Below are 23,837 nucleotides of genomic sequence, written 5' to 3' on the forward strand. Positions count from 1 at the left end.
ATTTGATGTATTGTGAGTTTCCTCTCAAATTGGTCAAGAAACACAATTTTGGAGCTAACAAGTTGAGTGGACTATAAAGTGTTTATGGTATGGCCCCACGACAATGCTGGTAAACTGGTGAAGAGAAACGTTTTGAATTATGAGATTTATTCAGTTGCAAATCCCTGGCAAAAAATACACAGGCCCTGCGTGGATAACTGAATGGAAGTGGCAGGCAGATTTTTATGTGCCTATAGGCACATAAATATTTTTGATTTATATCAATCTATATGGATTTGCTATAAACTATCCTTTAACCAATACCCTAGGCTCGTGCATAATTCTTCACAAATTATTCCTCAGATAATTTGCACTTATCAAACTTGTAATTATCTCAACAAATACGAAGTTGTCTTTGAATGAGGCTATTTCCATAGCATACAAAGCTGGATAATTTTAGATTGTTCCTGTGTGTGAGACTCCCGGAACGTCTGTGGGCATCTGGAGGCGAAAAGTATGTTTATTCTTTAGTGAAAATGATTGCCTTTGTCGTGAGAGATGCTGGAAGACAGGATGGAATGGCCCAGACCTTGCAGCAGATGTCAGTGGAAATGCCTCTTCAATCTCTGATGTTCCTTGAATGCTCTTTGTTAATGGGAGCTACAGCAGGGATGGTGAGGGGACACTGCCATCATGACCGCGGACCGCTTCGTGGCTCCCCTCGTATATCTGGGCCTATTCTCATCTCAGCCAGTGAGTCACAGCGAGGAACAATGCGTTTTTCCAAAGATAGAGACGAAAACAGGGATCGGCAAACTTTTTCTGGAAAGGGCGAGATATTAACTATTTTAGGCTCGGAGGGGCAGATGGCCTCTGTTGGAATTACTAAACCCTGTCTTTGTTGTGTGAAAGCAGCCATAGACAACAGATCCATGAATGAGCGTGGCTGTTTTCCAATAAAGCTTTATTTACAAAGGCAGGCCGCGGGCCTTGTTCATCACACCCTGGAGTAAAGCGTAAATATATAAAGATATAGATAGGAAGAGATAGAAACGGATACTTGGATTGTGGCAGAGAATGTTAATGTCCTCTATACCATCAATTTCCCCTTCTTCTTTAAGGACAGAGCCTCCGTGCTGTGGAGGCCAGTAATGCCTCCAGAGATGCGTCTCTATGTCCTCATCGCTCTTTCCACTTAAAGGCGACTCTTGAAGTAAAAGCAGAAAACATAGATGAGCTGTCTGGGAAAGCTCTGTCAAGAGACCTCATCTAGCCAGTAGGTGATATTTTGCCTTCCATTTTTCTCTTTTTTCCTGCTTGGAACATAGGAATGATCACTGGAACTCAAGTGGCCATTTTGTGACTTAGAGGGCAAGTCCATGAACAGGTCAGAAACCTCATCTATCTACCTACCTACCTACCTACCTTCCTCTCACCTTCCTTCCTTCCTTCCTTCCTTCCTGTCTCTCAGGAATCTCTACACCTGGTATGGGGCTCGAACTTATGGCCCTGAGATGAAAAGCCACATGCTCTACGTACTGAGCCAGCCAGGTAAGCCGGAAAACTCATCCCTTTACATCCTTGAGCCAATTAAGCTCATGGTAACTGACCCCTGGACTTCTTGTTATATAGAGGAAACAACCCTTATAAGCTTAAGCCACCCGGTTAAGTCAGATCTCTACTTGTTGCATAACCAAACTTCGGCTACATGTTGGTAAGGATAACCGGCATAGGGGGTCTGGGTGGCTCAGTCGTTAAGCCTCTGCCTTCAGCTCAGGTCATGATCCCAGGGTCCTGGGATCAAGTCCCACATCAGGGTCCCTGCTCAGTGGACAGCCTGCTTCTCCCTCTCCCTCTGCTGCTCCCCCTGCTTGTGTGCTCTTTCTCTTCTGTCAAATAATTAAATAAAATATTTTAGAAAATTAAAAAATGAAAAATAAAAAAAAATTTTTTTAAAAAAGGGATAACAGACATACAAGTCAGCTTACAAATACTAGAAGTAACAGTAAGTTAAGGCTATTAACTATAAAGGGTCAGGATTTATTTATTTGTTTATTTGTTTCTGATGTCCTCCAAGAAATAGACATTTATAAAACATTTTCCTTTACCAATAACAGAGTAGAATTTTAAAAAAATCCCATCTTATGTTCTTGTCTCACACAAAGAAAAAAGTAACTATGTGAGGTAATGATTATGTTAATTAACTTGTGATAATCATCTCACCATGTACACATTTAGGAAATCCAGTTGCACATCTTAAATACATACAACTTTTATTTGTCTATACCTCAATAAAGCTGAAAAAAATCCTGATTATGTGTCACCAAATATTCTAGCTTTTTTTTTTTAAGTACTATCACTATTTTTATTATTTTTAAAATTAACATGTTACATACTGTTTGTCTCAGGGGTGCAGGTCTGTGATTCATCGGTCTTACACAATTCACAGCGCTCACCACGGCACACACCCTCCCCAGTGTCCATCCCACAGCCGCCCCGTCCCTCCCACCAGCCCTCGCCTCCAGCAGCTCTCAGTTTGTTTCCTGAGATTAAGAGTCTCTTAAGGTTTGTCTCCCTCCCTGGTTTCGTTTTGTTTCATTTTTTCCTCTTTCCCCATGATCCTCTGCCTTGTTTCTCAGATTCCGCATGTCAGTGAGATCATACGATCATTGTCTTTCTCTGGTTGACTTACTTTGCTTAGCATGATACCAAAGAGGCAGGCTTTTTGACTGAAGACTGAGTCTATCAGATCTGGTGGCCAATCCTGCCTCCAGTATTGACCTGGGTTAATTACCCTCTTAATGCCTCTGTTTCCTTTTCTGCAAAACAGGAATAATATGACATGGTATACAGTATGATTGGAAGACCACAGATAAATGCATACATATGTGCGTACATAGTGCCTCCTCAAAGAGTCTAATATCCTTGTTTCGGTTACCATTAATTGTTGGTCTGGTGAGTGGCCATTCATTTCTGTGAAAGAAGGATGTAGTTGAGACCAGTGATGACATTTCTTCTCCACCACTGACTTTTTGGGCCTCCCCGCCATTACCAGAACAATACATGGAAATCCACCCACAATCTCCGGGTTTTTAGAAGTTATTATATGTCTGACAGAGTGCTAGGTTCTGGGAGTTCCAAGATGAATAAGACCGTTCCTATCTTCAGTGAGCAACAACCACCTGCAAAACAATTAAACACACACAAAAAAGAAAGTGTTGGGTGGATGTTGGAAATGCGACGGGGGTGCGGTGGGGAGACGCAGGGGGTTTGGTTCTCCTCTGTTGGCTGCAAAGGCTCTGCCGGTGTAGAGGAACTGGGATCTAAGACAGGAATAACAGAGAGGGTGGTTTTTAAAATATTATCTGTTATTCATAGCCAAAAATAAAAAGAGGAAGAATCTGAAAATCAGTGGTATATTAAATATTGCTCCTTTTCCCCTTCGATCTACTCTTCCATCTTGTCCTTCCTGCTCTATGGTGGCCCTTTCTGGACTCTACTGACAGATTCCCCTGCTCCAGTTTCCACTTGGGTTTGGCCGGTGGAAGGCCCTTGCAGGAGACTGGGGTGGGGGGGACAGTGAAGTTAGGGGGGCAGCGAGGTCCGGTGGGGGTGGGGCGGGTTGGTTCCGCAGCTCCCTGCCTGCCCCCTGTCGTCTGCTTCCCGAACGGAAGGTCACAGCTGTGATTCGGGGACTTTCTCCCTCCATGACTTGCTTCAGATTCTGGCAACCACACCCGACTTCGCGTCTCCTACCCTGGGGGACAGCTACAGTTGCCAGGATTTTGCTAGCCTCCGAGCGTTTTCCACTCTGGATTTCTTTCTCTGAATGATCCTCGCCCTTGAAGTCCTCCCTTAGACACCTGTCCTATTTCCGGAGGGTCTCTGGTTTTTGCTCCGATCCTGACCCGCGCACCCGGTTGCCAACAAGAGCAAGATCTGAATGGAGAGCGAGCAAGCCCAGGGCGAGAGAGAAGAGTGGGGCCTGTGGCGCTCAGGAGGGCGCCTGGAGTGGCGGGTGCTTCTTGGCTCTGGTGCCTCAGGCCATGGAGATGGCCTTCGGGTTGCCAGAACTTCTGACCCGTGGGTGAAGCTAAAAATACACATTTTAAAAGAAGGAATTCCCCCACTTTATAAAACCCTCTGGGCCAAAGAAAACATTTGAAAATGACCTGTGGCTGCCGCCACCCGCCCTAAGCGCACAGCCCCCATGGTGTGTGTGAATGATTGCTGCCTCATGCAGGCTTGCTGGAGTTCTCCTTGCAGTAGCTCCTTTGATGCGAGGTTCCCCGAGGCTCTGCTCTTCTCCTCACAGAGATGAGGACGCTGTGCAGACTTTCTGAGAGGTGAAATGAGTCCACGGAGGCCGCACCCAGCTAAGAAGCCGTGAGGAGATTTTGGAGCCCGAGTGTCTCACCTGAGGCTCACCTGTTTCTTCTCCTTCTTCGTCTTCCCCTCCTCCTCGCCCTCCTTCGATCCATTTATTTATTGATGGATTATTTCTAAAAAATTTTAAGTAATCTCTATGCTCAATGTGAGGCTTGAACTCATGACCCCAAGATCAAGCCTGGCACTTCGGTCCCACCTTCTTCTTGATTATCTGGGTCACCTTGAGGGAGGCACTGGGCCTCAGCCTTTCTTATGTCTTTCTATCTGTGTCTGAATCAACCAGTTTTTTAAAGGTTTATTTATGGGGGCACCTGGGTGGCTCAGTGGGTTAAAGTCTCTGCCTTCGGCTCGGGTCATGGTTTCAGGGTCCTGGGATCGAGCCCTGCATTGGGTTCTCTGCTCAGCGGGGAGCCTGCTTCCTCCTCTCTCAGCCTCTCTGCCTACTTGTGATCTCTGTCTGTCAAATAAATAAATAAAATCTTTAAAAAAAAATTTATTTATTATTTATTTGAAGGAGAGAGTGCATGCGAGTTGGGGGGAGGGGCAGGAGGCAAGAATGTCGAACGGGGCTCGATCTCATGACCCTGAGATCATGACCCAAGCTGAAGTCAAGAGTTGGCCTCTTCACCAACTGAGCCACCCAGGTTTATTTGTGTGTGTGTATGTGTGTGTGTCTGTGCTGTGCTATAGCATCTGTAGGAAACTAATGGAAAAGCTATTGTAGAATTTTGGTCTTTGTCCCAAGAGCAACTGGGGGGCATGGCAAGAATTTAAGCAAGATGACAAAGGCACTGGTCACGTCTCTCTGGCCACAGTGGGAAGGATGGGGGCGGCAGGAAAGGAGGGAGACTAGTTAGGTACCTGAAGGCTGCTCGTTAAGAGGTGGCAGCGAGGCTAGTTAGGTGGCTCAGAGGGATCGGAGGCTGCAGGGAAACTAGTTAGGAGCCTGATGTGGTTTCCCAGGGGAGAAATGACAGTAGCTTGGCTTAGGGTTTGAGGGTTAAAGATAAAGCCACATGAATGGAGTTCGAATCACTTCTGATGAGTGAGGGAGGCATGCCAACAGTGGCTCTGAGAGCTCTGGTTTGCTCACCTGGGTGGACGGTAGTGCCAGTCACCAGGCAGGCAAACCCTGAGGAGGGATCCCACTCAACCCAGCGTCTGAACAGTCACCAGGCTGAGGCTCAACTTAGTCCAACAAACACACACACAACAAAGCCCTTGTTAGTTATATCAACAGGATTGAAATAAGCACATTCTGTCATGTTTTTGCCTTCTACAAAATATTATTTCTGGGGGGTCAAGTACAAATCAGCAAAGGGAGACCGACCTTTTTCTTATGAACGACTGCTTGGTAACCCATTGAATGGATGTAGCTGAATTTATTAAACCAATCTCCTATTGATGGATTTGTTTCCAGGTTTGTTTTTTTTTTTTAAAGGGGGTTAAAGACTTTTGTTTTTATTTTTATTTATTTATTTGTTTGACACACACACACACAGAATACAAGCAGGCAGAGCAGTAGGCACAGGGACAGGGAGAGGGAGAAGCAGGCTCGCTATGAGCAGGGAGCCCATTGCAGGCCTTGATCCCAGGACCCTGGGATCATGACCTCCGCTGAAGAGATGCTTAACTGACTGAGCCACTCAGGAGCCCCTGTTTCCAGGTTTTATTTATTTACTTATTTATTTATTTGACAGAGAGAGATCACAAGTAGGCAGAGAGGCAGGCAGAGAGAGGAGAAAGCAGGCTCCCCGCTGAGCAGAGAGCCCGATGCGGGGCTCGATCCCAGGACCCTGGGATCATGACTTGAGCTGAAGGCAGAGGCTTTAAGCCCCGGAGTCACCCAGGTGCCACCTGTTTCTAGGTTTTCAATGTTTTGATTGCAGGTTTTTCACATTTTTCTTAAACTTGACCCACTAAGAGAATTATGTGCATTTTTACATTGGAATCTGCTATACAAACACACACACACACATACACATACACACTTACACACCAAAAAGTTTGACCAATGTTTACCCTTCCTTCATGTTACACATCCTATCTTACCTTATCCTATCCTATCCAGAAAGTGTTATCTGGGATTCATAAATTGCTCTCACCAGCTGCTGATAGGTCACAACCTGCAGTTTGAAAAATAGATACTTTCAATGCCTGTTTATAAATAAATGGGCAATTTATTTATTAACTCTTAATAATACTTTATTAATACTTTATTTATTAAGAAACTACTTATACGGGGTGTCTGGGTGGTTCAGTGGGTTAAAGCCTCTGCCTTCAGCTCATGTCATGATCCCAGGGTCCTGAGATCCAGCCCCGCGTTGGGCTCTCTGCTCAGCGGGAAGCCTGTTTCCCTCTCTCCCTCTGCCTGCCTCTCTGCCTACTTGTGATCTCTGCCTGTCAAATAAATAAATAAAACCTTAAAAAAAAAAAAGAAAAAGAAAATACTTTTATTCTGTATTGTTTGAACATTTGATGAAGAATAAGTTATTAGGTCTTTACGAAGTCCCGATGGGATAGGAGTATTTATTCTGCCCATTTTGCAGATATGAAAACTGAGGCATGGAGAGGTTAAACCAGTGCCGAGGGCTACAAGCTTGTATGGCAGAGAGTTTCAAACCTAGGAGATCTGACTGCATTTATTCTCTTACCCATCAGCCCACATAGTCTTAGGAATTGATGTGAGACCAACCAGTTATTTAGAAATGTCTGTTTCTAAATAGCCTTATTCAGGGTATATTCCTCTACAAGATGTTTAAATAGGACATGACAAGTGGATGCTGTTATTCAATACTTTGCTGACTATAGAAGCCAGACAAAGACTCCCCAAATTTACCAGTCTCCTCCAGAAACTCAGCATCAGTCACACCCCCCCCCCCACACACACACCCCTCAAACCCCCAAGCCCTCAACCCCAAATGTAATAACAAAACAGAGGTACTTCTTATTCAGAGGCAGTAGGGAGTGTTGCCATTATTTATTGATTTCCCCCCAAAGTTATCAAGTTCTAAAGCCTAATTATTGGTGTAATAGTTAGCCGAGATGTTTGGAGAATCGTAAGCCCCTTTAGCTAATGCATGGCATATGTCGGAGGGATTCAGCTAATTCACATATCTGTCTGCACTATTAATAGAGAAGGTTACATGCCAATTATCCAGGCTTCAATCAGCCTGTTTGGATACAATAGAGGCAGTGTTCACACACTTGATGTGCCACATTCCTTCTAGACATCAGAAGCAGCTGGTCCAGATAAAGACCACTGGGGTTTCGATATTTAGGAACCACGTCCACGGAAGAGCTGGAATTGAGACTTGATCGCCTCATCTTGACCGAAGCTTATCTTTAAGTTGGATTCTTTTGAAAAATGCCAAGTGGGTTTGCAGTTCACTGGTCTTTGAACGTTTCCTGCTCAGACTTGTTGGGTGGGTGGGTGGGTGTGGATGCTGAGGACGAAGAGAGAGACAAAGGCACGTTGAGCTGAAACGAGAAAGGAGAGAATCGTAAGAACGGGGAATGGATTCCAGCAAAATAAGGAACCTGCCCATATTCTTGAGTCCAGTTTTAGAATCAAACAGGCTAAGGTATTTTTCCCTCTAGGATTTTGACCTTGTGTGTTGAAAAAACACACATGTCTCTGTGTGTGTATATGTACATTTCACCTCTATTTTTCTTCCCCTTTTTCATTTATTGTTATTATTTTTTTCCTCTGCTCCAGAAACTGGATTGGAAGTGCTGCATTTGCATCAGAAAATGCCGCTTCCGGTGGTATTTTTAACCAGGAACAGAAGCAGAAGTGTCTGGAATCACCCGAGAAAGTCCCAGCTCTCCAGAGAGCTGTTCTCGAATTTTGCTGGCACAGAGCATTGGATCAGTGATCAGGGAGTTAAAATGGCAGCTGTTGGGGGCTCGAGGGGGGAGGGAAGGCAGATACCTGAGACTCACCAGCCATTTTTCCTATCCTTCGGCTTCTCTCGGCATCTCAGATCGCAGTATGAAATCAGAGCTGCTGCCCACTTGCCTCAGGTCACACAGCCCCACACTGGCACACACGTAAACAAACCGTCCACAACAGCCAGCCCCAGGTCTGCCTCCCAGGTTCTAGGGTCGCCCTTCCTGACATGACCCAAACACAGCAGCAGACCGCCATACCTTAAAAAAAAAAAATTACCAACAGCATAGACAACAGGCAGATACGAAACGCCAGCCTTGTTTTGTGAGCGGTTGCGCTTCAGTGTGTATTTTTTTCCCACCCTCTCAGATGAAAATACAGTAATTAACTCCGTGCAGAAGGGGGAGGGGGAGGGAGGGAGGAAGCTCTTTTTTTTTCTTTTTTTTTTTTCCTTTCCCCAGACTTGAAAAGAAATTCTGGCAGATAATTTGGCTGAACATGAAAAGACAGAGGCTGCTTAGAGCCGCCCAAAGAAAGTGCTAGGTTGGTGAGGCTCTGCGGGCTGAGTTGGTTATGTCACGGCGTGAAAAGCAGACATTTATCTGTTCCCATGGAGATGCGTTTTCTACTAGTCAATCAGACACTGAGGAGGTCAGACAATAGCCCGCGGATCCTTTTTGAATCCTGAGAGACCGTCAACTCTCCCTTTAACATTCGGCCTAAATTGAAAGGAGTCTGAAGGATGCCTCACCTAAACGAGTGACCTAAACGATGACACCTGAATGACGACACCTGCAGACGCAATCGCTGTCATTTCAAGGGATCCAAAATAAGAAGAAACTCCATCTGTCAGTGAGGAAGAAAGACGGTGGGGGGGGGGTGCAGATCGCCCCCTCCCCCCTTCCAACTTCAAATCAGAGATTGTCCGGTCACCATCCTCATTGGCAAAAACCGGGCTTCCAAACATAACCCCTCCCTCCTCAATAAAATAATCCTCAAGATCGTCAACCAAATGCTGAGAATTTCCAAATAACCGTTGGAGAGGGAGCAGGGCACTTCCAACAGAACTTCGGGGAAGCAAGAAAATGCTGCCCCAGAGACAGAACCCTCCTGAAATGCTGGAAGATTACATTGTGAACTTCGTTCTTGGCATTCCCTTTGCCAGAAAAGTGCCCTTGCCGAAATGATTCGGGCTGCTGTTTGACTGTCTGTGTTTGTTATCAATCCCAGAAGACAGATCATGCTCCCTTGCAAAATGTGTTTATTTCAGGTGGTAAATTGCAGGGTAAATGCCTGGAAACTGGGACTCCCATAAAGACTTTCTCAACAATTTTCTTTCCAGTGTGTCTCTTCCTACATCATTGTTGCGCATGCCTAAGGCAGAAGAAAATGTTAACAGAGGTCTTCCTAGAGCTAATTGAGGAGGGAGAGGGTATTTCCAGGGGCTCACACTGGAGACAGCCTATCTAATAGGACTTACACAGAAGCCGTTTGGCAGGACGGCAGCATAACGGCAAACAGCAGACAGCCAAAGTCAGGATTTCTGTCATCAAGGAACTTCATTCTTGTTAATGAAGTCATTCAAGTGCAGCTCAACTGCGCAAGGCAGGAGAGTAAATAGAAGTATGAGACCTGCGTCTACTGAGTCAGGCCTCTTGCTCGACTCTGCACTGCCATGTCCCAGAAGGCAGAGACTCCTGCTTCTCCAGGCACGCTGGCTGGAACAAAGACGCCAACAGCACACCTCGGAAAGCAATTTGGAGCAGTCTCAGCAAATAGCATTTAGGGGGAAGAGAAAAACCTCCTGCGTATCTAATAATGTATAATATCCTATTTGTGTGTGTGTGTGTGTGTTTAAAGATTTTATTTATGTATTTGACAGATGGAGATCACACAGAAGCAGGCAGAGAGAGAGGAGGAAGCAGGCTCCCTGCTGAGCAGAGAGCCCGATGCAGGGCTCGATCCCAGGACCCTGGGATCATGACCTGAGCTGAAGGCAGAGGCTTTAACCCACTGAGCCACCCAGGTGCCCCTAATATCCTATTTGTTAAGGAGGCAAAAGGCAGAAATTTACCTTGAACATTCTTGAACGTTTCATTTCCCTGAAAAGACATGGCCCACGTTTCTCATGCAGGTGTGTCAATATTTGACCATTTTCTTCTCTTATTTTCCCATTTTAGCTTTTTTCTTTTCCTTTTTTTTCTTCTTCTTCTTCTTCTTTTTTTAAAGGAAGCTCTATGCCCAATATGGGACTTAAACTCACGACCCTGAGATCAAGAGTTAAATGTTCCATTGACGGAGCCAGCCAGGCGACCCTCATCATAGTTTTCAAAATTTTTAATAGAAACCACACATAATCCCTCTAAAAGGCTCAAACAATATAAAACCCAGGTAGAAAGGTCCAAAGTTCCTCCTTCCCTTTATTCACCTCCACTAGCTCATGAGCTTACTAGAGATAGCCAATAAGTACTTTTAATAGTGTGACACATATCCTTGCTGACATTAATATGGAAGTGTGCATATATATATGTATATATATATATATATATAGAGAGAGAGAGAGAGAGAGAATGTGTGTGTATGTATACATAAACTCTTCGCTTTAAATATACCACCAGAATCATATTTGTAGACACTTGTACAACTTTCTTTTTTCACTTAAAGTAACTCTCATGGGCAATTTTCTATAATGACAAGCAGTTTAAAAAAATGAGCTACAAATTTTGGGGAGAATGTCATACACGCTTCTGGTTAGGGGGAGATTCAAATCAGAGGGTTTGTGGGGCAGGGCATATCTCCCCCCTCCCCCACAGACAATTAGTAGTAAGTTTTCAGTGTATCATTCCAGAAACAGTCTACGCATAGATCAGCATGTATGTATATCGAATACACCTTTCTTTGTCTTTACCTTGCATTTTTCACTCAGATCATTTGGAGAGCATTTCGAGTTAGAAATAATGGGCTTTTAAATGGCGGCATAGTATTTCTTCGAAGGATGTTCCTTGCTGTATTTTATTTGTCCCCTCAATGGACTTGGTGTGGATTTCAGCCTTTGCTTCTGCAAACAGGGATGTAATAAAAACCCAGTCTAATGCACACCCTGTGATTCTTTGCTTAAACACACTCACCGCTCCCTGAAAGCAGGAGCTTGACTCCACACCTGTCCTTAAATTGCCTTAATCCGAAGGAGAATTGATAGAATTAAGTTTTTTTTTAAATGAGGGTTTAAAACAGAGAATTAATAACCCATTAAAAATCTATTATGAACACGTGCCCTTTCCTGTAGTTTTTAATCTTCCCTCCAGCTTGGGAGAGAGAGGCTCATGAGAAAGGGAAAAAAAAGTCCGATTTCCCGTTCACACCCCCCTTCCAACCCCACCCAAGGGGCCAGCTTTGCCAAGGTCATTGCGGTAGCGTGGCATGCCTGTGTTACAAACGCCTGCTGTATATTGTGTAACTCTGTCCCATCTCCTCTTTTCGCCGTGGGTTCGGAGAAGGATCGCAGCTCACTTTTATAATTTAGGTGCAGCTTCCTGTTCTTTTTTGTGTGCAAGAGTGAAGCCTTGGGGATTTAGAACAAAGTGTGTCCTTGGAAAGAAGTGGGTGGGATTTTGTGAGCCCAGTAGGTTGGGGAGGGAACGCCCCTCCCGGGGGAGGAGTCTGATTTCATTATACAGTTGGAAACCTGGCGAAATCATGTATACAACCGAATCTTTTTGCTCAGCCCGTGGGGTCTTTCTGTTCTTTGTCTTGCAGTGTGTACAGCAAATTTCTGTTACGCCTGGGAAGAAAGAAATTTGAGTTAAAGAGGAAGGCAGCTCCCTGCGCCTTGTAACAAGCAAGCTAATTGAAACATTTAATTCAGGAAGAGATACGACAAGGCCAAAATGAAAGAGGAACCAGGCCTGCCAAGGTTCGGAGCAGGAAAACCAAAGAAGTTACCATCCCCACGTTAAAAATTACATGGGGCCCGGGAAATAGAGCGCCTGCTGTATTTGTCATTGAGATTCACAATCTTGTTTGCTGTTTATCGGGAGGCTCACGGAGCTCTCCTGCTGGTTCGAAAAAAGGAGGCGAGGTCCAGGAAGAAATGCTAGTAATAAGAAAGGGAGGGATTAGAAGCCCCAGAGAGACAGGGAGGTGTAAATAATATGTGGGCATGTGACAATCAGCACAAAAGAAACGAGAGACAAAGCCAAATGCCTGATGCCAGAGATCTTAAAAACTCAAGTGGGTTAACAGTGCAGGGAGCATGTCCCAAAGAAAAAAGGAAAACAAAATCCCAGAAGATCTTTTTCCTTTGTGATGATGTAGTCGAATGGAGTAAATAAATGTTGGGTTTGCCATGGTGCTCCCGCAAGCTAGGCTGTGTGCGAGGAAACTAGCTTCAGAGGCACTTCCCAGGTCAGCCTGAGCCTTAGGACAAGGTGGGGTGAAGTCAGAGACCAGAGTCTTCCACCAGAAAGGAGATGAGCCTGCGACAGAAGGAGGACTTGGTAGGGGTAGAATTCTCGTTCTCCCCGTGAGCCCGATCTGTCTGGGTCACCTACGTCCTTCTGCTCCCCCCCCCCCCCCCCAGGACTCTCCCTTGAGTGGATTTGCGTAGGAAAGAGCGAAAAGGCATTTTTAACCAAAAGCTAAGGAGGGTGAAGTTAAACTCCCCAGACAACGGCCTCCTCTTCCTGAGGCTGCCTGGTGGGGTTGAGTGTGACCCTTCCTAACTGCATGACTTCTTGACCGTAAGAGGAGAGAATGATACTACTAATGAGAAGTAAGATCTGTAGAATTCTTAGAGGGAATAAGCTACACACTGATCCCTGTTATCCTCGGAGCCAAATGAGGTAGCCTAGTTACGATGCCCATTTTGCAAATGAATGGAGAATGGGCCAACCCCCCAACTAGGAAATGGTAGAGGCAGAATATAATTCTTTCTGGACCCTTGGCAATTACAGTCTGATGACTGAACCCAGTTCAATGCCTGTTTTTGTAAATAAAGTTTTATTGGAACACAGTCATGCTCACTTGGTTGTATTATCATCTGTGACTGTTCTTGAGCAACAATGGCAAAGACACTATGCCCTGCAAAGCCTGAAACATTTACTACCCATTCCTTTACATGAACAATGTGGAGATCCCTGCTCTAGATTACCCAAGCCAGTGCACTTAACCCCATGTTTCCTTCTGCTCCCAAAGTGCCTTTTTATTTTTTCATTTTATTTTTAAAAAAGATTTTTATTTATTTATTTGAGAGAGAAAGCACAGAGGGAGAGGGACAAGCAGACTCCCCACTGAGCAGGGAGAGGGACAAGCAGACCCCCCGCTGAGCAGGGACCTGCTGCAAGGGCTCCGGCCCAGGACTCTAGATCAAGACCAGAGCGGAAGGAAGACGCTTAACCTACTGAGCCACCCAGGTACCCGTTTTTATTTATTTTTTTAAGGTGATGGCAAACAGGAAAGAGAACCTGAAATATCGGAAGCAGTAACCGTCACTGGAGAACGGCATCTGCTGTTAAGGACCCCAGAATGTTAAAAACAAACTTTTCTTCCTTTATCCCTTCTTTTGTCTCCAAATTTGAAATTTTTAAATTCTAAATTTAAAATGGCCCAAAAAACCTTCCTTGCCTTATCGGCTTTAACAAAACTTCCTATAAATAAACTTATCTAAAGGGGCGCCTGGGTAGCTCCGTGGGTTAAAGCCTCTGCCTTCGGCTCAGGTCATGATCTCAGGGTCCTGGGATCCAGCCCGCATCGGGCTCTCTGCTCAGCAGGGAGCCTGCTTCCTCCTTTCTCTCTGCCTGCCTCTCTGCCTACTTGTGATCTGTCTCTGTCAAAGAAATAAATAAAATTTAAAAAAAACCCCTAAATTTCTAGGGTAATTTCCAAAATAATGAAGAAATGGAATACAGCATTTTAGGAGACATACATCCCACCCACCCACCCCCCCCCCGTATTGTTATTTCCAAAGCTGCAAGTTGAGTAAGTCGTGAATGTAAGAGGCTATCATTTTGATAGTAATATCCATACTCTGGGGCCACCTGGGTGGCTCAGTGGGTTAAAGCCTCTGCCTTCAGCTCAAGTGATGATCTCAGGGTCCTGGGATCGAGCCCCGCATCGGGCTCTCTGCTCAGCGGGGCTTCTCTCTCTGCCTGCCTCTCTGCCTATTTGTGATCTCTGTCTGTCAAATAATTAAATAAAAAAATCTTAAAAAAAAAAATCCATACTCTGGCCATGCAGAGCTTTGGATATGAATGTAGAGATTCTGTAACCAAAGGAAAATGATCACTCAAGCATTGGTGGTTATTTTCTCTTCTTTCCTACTAACAAAAGTTGGAGATCTTGGAAATTGACTCATGTTGCCATATGAGCTAAGGTTTTAGGTGACTCGGTTTCTCAAAGGTTTCTTCAGTGCCCACGTGACAGGCACTGTGGACTGAAGAGTTCTGACTACAAGACCAAGATAACTCTACAAGGAAGGCATTATTATTTTATTTTCTCCGTAAGAACCAAGAAATCCTGGGGCATCAGGTGTCCCAGCTGATATGTGATGGAATGACCTCAAAGTCCTGACCCCCAAATTCCACACTCTTTCCCCTCTAAGAGGAGGAGGTCTGGTCACTGGTTATCCATCCTTGCTTTCAATGAATTCTTTTTTTAAATTTGATTTGATTTTATTATTTATTTGAGAGAGAGAGAGAGAGAGCACAAGCAGGGGGAGCAGAAGAGGGAGAGAGAGAAGCAGACTCCCCACTGGGCAGGAAGCTCAGTGACCTGGGGCTCTCTCCCAGGACCCTAGGATCTTGACCTGAGCCAAAGGCAGACACTTAACTGACTGAGCCACCCAGGTGCCCCAAGAGAGGCTAAATCTTTGGTGACACTCCTAGTCATTCTGTGCAGTGTTCTAACTCCTGACCTCCAGATTTCATGTTTGGGAGACCATAGTTTGTCTCTTTTTGCAGGCTATTGCATTACTTGCTACTGGATTGATCCCATGTGATACAAACCTTATATCTGAAACTAGTGTCCTTATTTTCCATTAAGAACTTCTCCAAAGTTCAGGGAAATAAAAGGATTTGTCTAAGGTGTGTGCATCAAACCAAGTTTGCCAGTGACGTCCCTTGTTCCACTACCCTCGGCGCTAACATATAAACTCTTGGCGTTTGGGGCTCAGTTTATCTTTGTTAAAATTCTGTAACCGAAGGAGAATGGACCCTAAGGGCAACTGGGTTATTTCTTCTTCTCTCCTACCAGAACCGGTGTTTAGTTTGGGCAGCAATGCACCCAGCTCTAACGGATGAAGGGTATTTGGTTTAAGCGAATCATAAATCTTCTCCTTTGTGGGAAGTTTAACCCCCTCCATCATTCGATTCCAAGCTGGGTCTGGGTGGTGCGTGAGAGTCTGCATTTCTATCAAGCTCTCGGGTGAAGCCGATGCTTTTATTCCATAGAACACACTTGGACTAACATTATTCTATACCAGAGGTTGAAAAACACGTTCTTTTCTTATTTTTTTTTTAAGATTTTTATTTATTTATTTGACAGACAGAGATCACAGGGAGCATGATGGGGGGCTCGATCCCAGGACCTTAGGATCATGACCTGAGCCGAAGGCAGAGCCTTTAACCCACTGAGCCACCTGGCGCCCCTGAAAAACACTTTCTATAAAGGGCCAGATAACAAATAATTTAGCTTTTGTGGGCCATGCAGTTCCTGTGGCAATCAATTACTCAAGTTGCTATTTCAGTGGCATGGAAGAAGCCACAGAAAACACATAGATAAGTGGGCGGGACGGTACTCTAATAAAACTTTATTTACAAAACCAGGTGGAGGGCCAGATTTAACCTGTGGGCCGTAGTCTGCTGATGCCTGGTGTAGGCTAATCATGGTTCATCTCCTGGTCCTGGACCTATCTTCTCTGGATGAACTACTGACTAAAAGCTGAACCAGTAGGGATTCTGGTAGGCAGGCAGGCCCGGGTAGGGGATGGGGTACCAGGCAAACTGTTGTAATCTAAGCCAGGTCGACATGGAACCATTCTTAGGTTAATTATGGCAGATGTAGGCACTCCCCCAAAGCCTAGCTATAACTTATCATAAAATCTAATCTGCCCAAATTTCTGCTCTTATAGGCAAACATTCATTAGCAAAGCAGGCACAAAACAGCTTATAAAGCCTATTCTGGAAGCTTGATATTCTTTCTGGGGCTCTGGTCACACCCTGAGTGAAAGGTTCACTCACAGCAGGTGTAACAATATTTCCAAAAGCGGGATTCCATGCTTTCTGGTCGGCATGACGTGGTCAGAAATCCTAACAAGTGGCTGGACATGGGACCAGTCAGGGAAGGAGTGGCGAGGGGTGTAGGTCCAGGACGGATTGCTGTATCCTATAATGCAGTCTAGTCAACTCCCATGTCTTGAATACCTTTAATTTTACCAAGGCAAACCCGTTTCTAAGGTCGTCAGGCTAGTTATCATCCGCCACCAGTCTCACTAGTAAAAGCCCTATTTCTGAATTGCAAGCAGCATGTGTCATAGCTGTTGCCGGAGTGTGGTCCTTCCTGCGGTGTGTTGGTTGGCTAGCTCTCCCCCAACAGTGCATCCTCCATCGCCCGTTAGCTAACCACCTCCTGCTGAGTTTCCACTAACTGAACTGCGCGCGGACGGCTTCTCGCCCTGATCATATTGAAGTATTTTCAAGGACAGACTCTGTAATGAGAGGTAATCACCTGTGTCTGCTCCAGGGTGTTTGCACGAAGCGAGATGATATATTTAAAATTGTTTCGTTCGGTGAGCTGTCAGCCCTCTGACTTCCTGTGCTTAGGTAAGTTTCTAACTCCATGCGACAGAGGCACAGGCCGGGACATGCGCACAGATGGAGGAGAAAACGTATCCTAGGCCCTGCTCTCAGCGAACCTGGGTGTTGTCTCCTAGCTGTGTGAACCTGGGTAAGTACTAATGCTCTCCAGCTACGCCGCCCCTGGGGAGACTAGGGCGCTCCTGGTTTTGCTCTCTGGAGGCAAAAAAACCTGGAGGCATCTGCAAAATGGGCTCGTGGCAAGTAAGGAGGCCAGACAGGTGAACAGCCCAGCATCCATGCATCGTGAGATCTCAGTAAATTATCTGCTGTGACGCGCATTCTGATTTTCAGGCAAGATCCGGAGCTGACGTCCTTTTTCCTAAAAGACCGAGGGGGAGCCCGGGAGAGCAGTAGCCCCGGGCAGCACGGCCCACACTGATGGTAATATTCCCGGCGTCTGGGTCAATCTTTTTTTTTTTTTTTTTTAAGATTTTATTTATTTATTTGACAGAGAGAGATCACAGTAGACAGAGAGGCAGGCAGAGAGAGAGAGAGAGAGAGAGAGAGAGAGAGAAGCAGGCTCCCTGCTGAGCAGAGAGCCCGATGTGGGACTCCATTCCAGGACCCTGAGATCATGACCTGAGCCGAAGGCAGCGGCTTAACCCACTGAGCCACCCAGGTGCCCCTGGGTGAATCTTTTTTTTTTTTTTTTAAGATTTTATTTATTTATCTGACAGAGAGAGATCACAAGTAGGCAGAGAGGCAGGCAGAGAGAGAGGAGGAAGCTGGCTCCCTGCTGAGCCACCCAGGTGCCCCAAATCTTTGATCTTAGGCTTCTCTAGGAAGTTAAGAACACCCATCAGAGGTTCAATTTTTATACTTAGAGGAGAACATTGGAAAACTATGTAACTGTGGTCTTTGGACAGTGGAGACTGACTTAAATTGACTTGCTCTTCTGTGTCCAGCAGAGAAAGTTCTGAGATGAGGTGTCCTTACTAGGTATAGCATGTCTATCCCTTTTTATAATTCATCCACCACCTGAACTACTTCCTAAATCTGGAGAGTAACTCTTCTTGGAGAGCCCGCCTTTCACCGTAGAAATGGAAAATGGAGAAAATTGATTTTCAGTGCCCCTTGCAGTGAAGGTGTGAACCTTGGCCAGACTAGCCAATCAGAGGCAACTGCCCCAGACTCTGGCTTGGAACCTACTCATGCACGAGCAGGAGGGACTCTGTGGGGTCCACTCTAGCGACATGCGATGCTAGCGTCCTGTGACCACTGGTGGCCCTGACTGTGGTTCTAATAGCAGAACCCCACATCCAGAACCAGTGTTGGTATTAGGTCCGGTGTGGACAGCAGGGTTCCCACCAGGCAGACTTTTTCTGTCAAGGGCCAGATTGCTTTGTTAGGCTTTGCTAGGCAAGAGGCAGCTACCAAGGTGATTACACAGATACTTACACAAGCATTTAAGAAGGTAAAACCATGATACCTGGGTGGCTCAATGGGTTGAGCCTCTGCCTTTAGCTCAGGTCATGATCTCAGGGTTCTGGGATCGAGCCCCGAATTGGGCTCTCCGCTCAGTGGGGAGCCTGCTTCTCTGCCTACTTGTGATCTCTTTCTCTGTGTCAAATGAATAAATGAAATCTTTAAATAAATACATAAATAAAAAGGTAAAACTATCTGTAGCTCGCGGGCCCTTAGAATAACATGGCAGTGTGGTTCAGCCCATGCCGGTAGTTTGCTGGTCCCTGGTCTGGAGCCCTGGGGTGACATTGGTGCTGTTTTTCACAAGACCATCTCAGTGTGACTCTGGATGTCATTCTAGGCTGCATCGTTTCTCCCTCAGAATCTGCGGGAGGAGCCAACCTTGTATCAAGCCTGGCCAAGAGACCAAACACTCTTTCCCGTCTTACCCCCCTCCCATTCTTGCACCTGTTAAGGTGTGTTTTCCAGGGACTGTATGATGTGTGAAATTCAATGACCCCGAGAGACACTTTGTAGAAAGCTGAACACTAAAGGCATAAGAACGTAAAACCAAAAGCCCAAACCGAAGTGATCTACTCACTAACTCACTCAACTTGGGCGGGGGGGTGGGTTATTTTTCATATTTTTAAATGGATTAAAAAAACGAACATTTCAAAAATTTCTCAGACGTAATTTTGAGTAGGTAAATATAGACAGGTCTAACTTTGATAAATAAAAGCTCTTTGGGGTCATCAGTAATTAAAAAAAAAATTTTTTTTTAACTTCTTTTTTTTTAAAGTAGGCTCCACGCCCAATGTGGGGCTGGAACTCAGGACCCCGAGATCAAGAATCACACACTCCACTGACTGAGCTGACCAGGCACTTCTCATCAGTAATTTTGAAGGGTGTTCAGGGGTCCTGAGACCAAAACATTTGAGAACTGTTGGCTTTGGGCAACATCATGCCTCTTTTCCTGGAGATTTCACTGGAGGGAGATTATTTCCTCTTATTTCTCACAAAGCAAGAAAAAAAAAAATTATGGTTAAGAGTGCATGCTTGGGATTCCGAAAGGTTGAGTATAAAACTTGACTCCAGAATATGCAAAATAGGAGATTTGAGATCAGGGATTTAAACTCCTGGAGGCTCAGTTTCCTTATCTGTGAAATGGGGATCATGAGACCCACCTTTTAGGGGAGTTATAAAGATTAAAGCAATCCTCACTGACTGGGAAACCTGTTCTATGGAAGGAAGCGGTAGACCAGACCAGCACCTCGGAGACTTGAAGGTACACACGGATTACCTGCAGATCTTGCTAAATGCACATTGTATTTCCTTTTATTATCTATCACAATCAGATTGGACATTTATTAGTTGATGAGTTGGTTGTCTCCTGCCCTCCAATGCAAGCACTGTGAAGAGTTAGTCATGTCTGTCTTGATCAGGGCTCATAAACTGCAGTGTGTGGGTTGAATTTGGCCTCTTGTTCCTTTTTGTAAATAAAGTTTTATTGGAACACAAACATGTTCATTCTTTCATGTATTGTCCACGGCTGCTTCTGGTCTACCGCAGCAGAGTTCAGTTGTGATAGAGATCAAATAGTCCACAAAATGAGGATATTGACCCTTTTTGGAAAACATGTGCTGACCTTGCTGGGGTTATCGCTCAGCTGCCCTGGTGCAGAGTCGGGCCACAGTGGGTGCCCAGCAGATACTTCCTGAGCATTTCTCAAGTACATTTTTATAGGTGTTGTCCCATTTAACCCTCCTTACCACTCCCTAAAGGAGATGCATTCAGGATCCACGAACCGGGAATTCCAAAAGACATCCTTTTAAAAAATACTTTGGCAGCAAAATGATCTGATAAGATTTGAACGATGTGAGGGTCTTAATTGTCTGTCTTTATCTCATGAATCCAACTGTCCCATGTTTCTCTGCAGGCACACAGATGAGGCTGATTCCGGGGTGCTGCCCCGGGGCCCCGCTGAAGAGCCTGTGCAACACAGCAGAAGCACCAGATCACGTTTTTTAAAAATCTGAGCATTCTGAATTCCTAACCTTATCCGGTTCTAAGGATTTGGGTAAGAGATTTGCACAGTATTTTTCCTTCCTTTGCAGCTGTGGAATATGGAGACTAGGAGACTAAGTCGGATGACGAGTGCCCGGCAGAGCACGGCTTTGAATCCAGGAATCTGATCCCTGGGGAGGCTCTTTTAAAAGAGGGGCTGGTGCTTGTTGCGTGGATGAATGAAGGAGTAAATGAAGCTGAGTGGGCCTGGTTCCATCCCCTGGGCTGGTTTACTTGCTGCCCGGTGAGATCCCTGCCTCTCTTGGGCGGAACATCTTTGCTGCTGCTGTAAATGTGCATGCAAAACACACGTGCACGCACACACTCACACACGCACAGACACACGCAACTCAGAGAGGAGCTGTACGCTATTATATTTCCTGGAGCCTTATGGCTGCCCGTTGTTTTCAGCAATCTCATCTTTATGAATCAGGTGACAAAACCCACTAGTAACCAGGCAGGGGAAAGAAAACAGATGCTTTCCCAGGCAGGCGGGGTGGAGCTCATCAGCAGTTTGTCATTGTGGTTAAACCTCTGGCTCGATCAGGGCACAGCACCTTGTAAAAATTATTACTGTTTTCTGGCTCAGGGGGCTGCGCTAAGTCCCAAGAACGCGAAGCCACGGCGAACAGGAAAAGTATAATTTGTCTGTTGGGTACTCAGACTGGAATAGGGCAGCGGAGTATAGTAAGGCTGTTTCCAAAGCGTGAAAGCATTATTTCCTCCAGGCAAGAGAGGAAGTGAGCCTTCTCTCGTGGGCTTGAAAGCTTCCTTGACAAGATGTCAAGAGGCCTCGAGAAGGCAGTGGAAAATTAACGTGGTTCTAAGCGAGCAAGAGTGTCTTCAGAAAGGCTTGGAGGCGTGAGATGGGCTCTGCAGGTTCACAAAGGCTGATGTTTAAAACACAGTTGTAGACAGGTGACGACTCTATGGTTTCCTAAAAAAAAAAAAAAAAAGAAAGAAAAGAAAAGGCATGAATCTGCACGCGCGCGCGCGCGCGCGTGTGTGTGTAAAATATAGACATTTGTATTTGTGTAAAAATATAGAAAAAAAGTAAGGAGGATACGTTCCCCATTAACACAGGAAGTAGAGGAGAAACACGCGGGGCTGGGGCAGTAACACATGACACACAGAGAGAGCTGGGCCACTTTCCATTTTCAGTCACAGATGCGGCAGCATTCTGCCTATGCTTGTATCATCTAAACAAGGCAAAACCCAAATAAAATTAACTTGCAGAAGCAAACCCCCGCCCCCCGCAAGGAATCAGCTTTATAATAAACAGAAAGCTCCTTTCCTTCTAACGACGAGGACACCACGGGCACAAAGACTTCCTGGCTTGGGCATTCCTTAGTTAAGTCACGTTTGGGACCCTGACAGAACTTCACCTTGTCCCCAAACGGTGGATTTCTTACAACGGTTATTGAAACTTCGCTGTTGAACAAAAGGGAAATGAATGCCGCCCCCTCTTCTCTCTCATACTCTGCTTAAAGTTATTAAGCTTCTTCTTCTTCTTCTTCTTCTTCTTTTTTTTTTTTTTTTTGAGAAATAGAAAACATCCCAAATGGTGGTTTTTTAAATTTATCTTTCAAAATACACATCCCACTAGCTTAAGGTATCAAATGAAACCCTTGACTATTAAAAAGAAAATCACATCTCTTTCTTCGGAGACGAAGACAGGGATGCGACAGATCTGGGAGAGTCCTTTAGGTCGGGCACAAAATAGTCGATCTTTTGTTTTTGTTTTTTCAAAATATTTTATTTATTTGAGAGAGAGAGAGACGGAGAGCACAAGCAGGGAGAAGCAGGCTCCCCGCCAAGCAGAGAGCCTGACACGGGGACCCGATCCCACGATCGGATCCCTGGACCCGATTCCAGGACCCTGGGGATCATGGCCTGAGCCAAAGGCAGACAGATACAAAACTAAGTGAGCCACTCAGGCACCCCAGGCCTTTTGTCAATCTAGTGTAAAGCAACCTGATTGCTTTCTTACTTTGAGATTATCTTTTAGTAGAGGTTTCATTGGATTGTTACTTTTGTTGAATTTATTCCTGATCAGTCTGTTAGAGAGGAGATGGGAGGTGTGTCCGGAGCCTGGGGATGGAGAGGATGGAGGTGCGGAGGAATACTGCCATCTCTGTTTGCACAGACACCAGGAATTCAACAAAACGTGGCTGCTGGTGAAGCGCAGGCTTAGCAGCTTTTCCAGCTACAAGTCCGAGAGCAGGAGAGAGGCAGGTTTAATTACGGGACATTTCATCGTAGCGCCCAAACAGTAAACGACCAGCATGGGTGCATCTTGATTAGGATTTGTGGGGATGACACATTATTTTTTCAAGGTGAGGATTTATAACTTTACTGGAGAAACCACTGGTTGGTATAAGTTTGTCACTCTCCCCAAGACGGTCAGATTTACAGCATAGTCCTAGAAAAGTTTCTTCGAACTCTCTCCCCCCTTTCTGGAATCTGTGTCTATCAAAGGAGAGTCTTAGAAGAAATCTTGGGTCTTTATTCATGAGATAAAGAATAGGTCCTTTGACATGATCCCAATGCTAGATTGTGTTGTTGTCCTTTTCCAAGCATTATTATCATAATATTTTTTATTAGATCCTCATAGCAACCTAGAGGCGGACAGAAGCAGCAATCTTCACGTTACGGAGGAGGAGCGAGGAGCATACAGGTTAACCCGCGCATGGAAACAATTAGCTAGGGAGCAGTTAGGATTCCCAGTCTCTTTTGCCCATTGCTTTCAGTGAAGGCAGGCATAGTTTTTATCAGGTTTTAATGTGGGTGGAGTTCAAGGCATCTCTGGGGTTCCTCTTATGCTAAAGGTTGTGGAAAAATCCCTAGAGCACAATAAAATCCAAAGAAGAGGTTTACTTAAGCATGATTCACCTTAAAATACTACTTCAGACTTTGGGGAAGGGACTCATTCTACCTTTGTCATCAGGGACACACCAAGGAGCGTTTGCAAGCCCCACCGGCAACTTGTCTATTTATACCTTGTTTATTACCGCGGTGACTGTACAACGCTTGATCTTTGAGGACCACACGAGATTGCCGTGAGTGGGTGGGGACAGGATTCTGCAAGACAGAGTTAATAATCCTAGACAATCGCAGGCTCTCTTTTACTCAAGGGGTGTGTCCCTTCGTTTACAGAAAGGAAGACTGAATCACAGAATGGAAAACAACGATGACACAGCGGGTCTGGAGCAGAGCAGTAACAAAAGAGTGGGATTTCCCTGCTTTGCCTTTACACA

The 23,837-nt window shown here is 45.3% G+C and overlaps 1 protein-coding gene and 2 long non-coding RNA genes across 3 annotated transcripts in view; 1 reads left to right on the forward strand and 2 right to left on the reverse strand.

Moving 5' to 3' along the window:
• CYP24A1 (cytochrome P450 family 24 subfamily A member 1) overlaps positions 1-23,837 on the reverse strand; it is a 344,657-nt gene that overhangs the window by 26,471 nt on the left and 294,349 nt on the right. The gene's annotated exons all lie outside the window — the stretch shown is intronic.
• On the reverse strand, positions 7,313-8,633 carry LOC309872101. Its single transcript, XR_014315665.1, has 2 exons — positions 8,314-8,633; positions 7,313-7,848 (listed from the first exon to the last, which is right to left on the reverse strand). It is a non-coding gene; the product is annotated as an uncharacterized lncRNA (long non-coding RNA).
• Positions 8,442-13,271, forward strand: LOC309872102. Its single transcript, XR_014315666.1, has 2 exons — positions 8,442-10,394; positions 12,017-13,271. It is a non-coding gene; the product is annotated as an uncharacterized lncRNA (long non-coding RNA).

The sequence above is a fragment of the Mustela nivalis genome (genome assembly GCF_964662115.1).
Source record: "Mustela nivalis genome assembly, chromosome: 8".
Classification (NCBI taxonomy): domain Eukaryota; kingdom Metazoa; phylum Chordata; class Mammalia; order Carnivora; family Mustelidae; genus Mustela; species Mustela nivalis.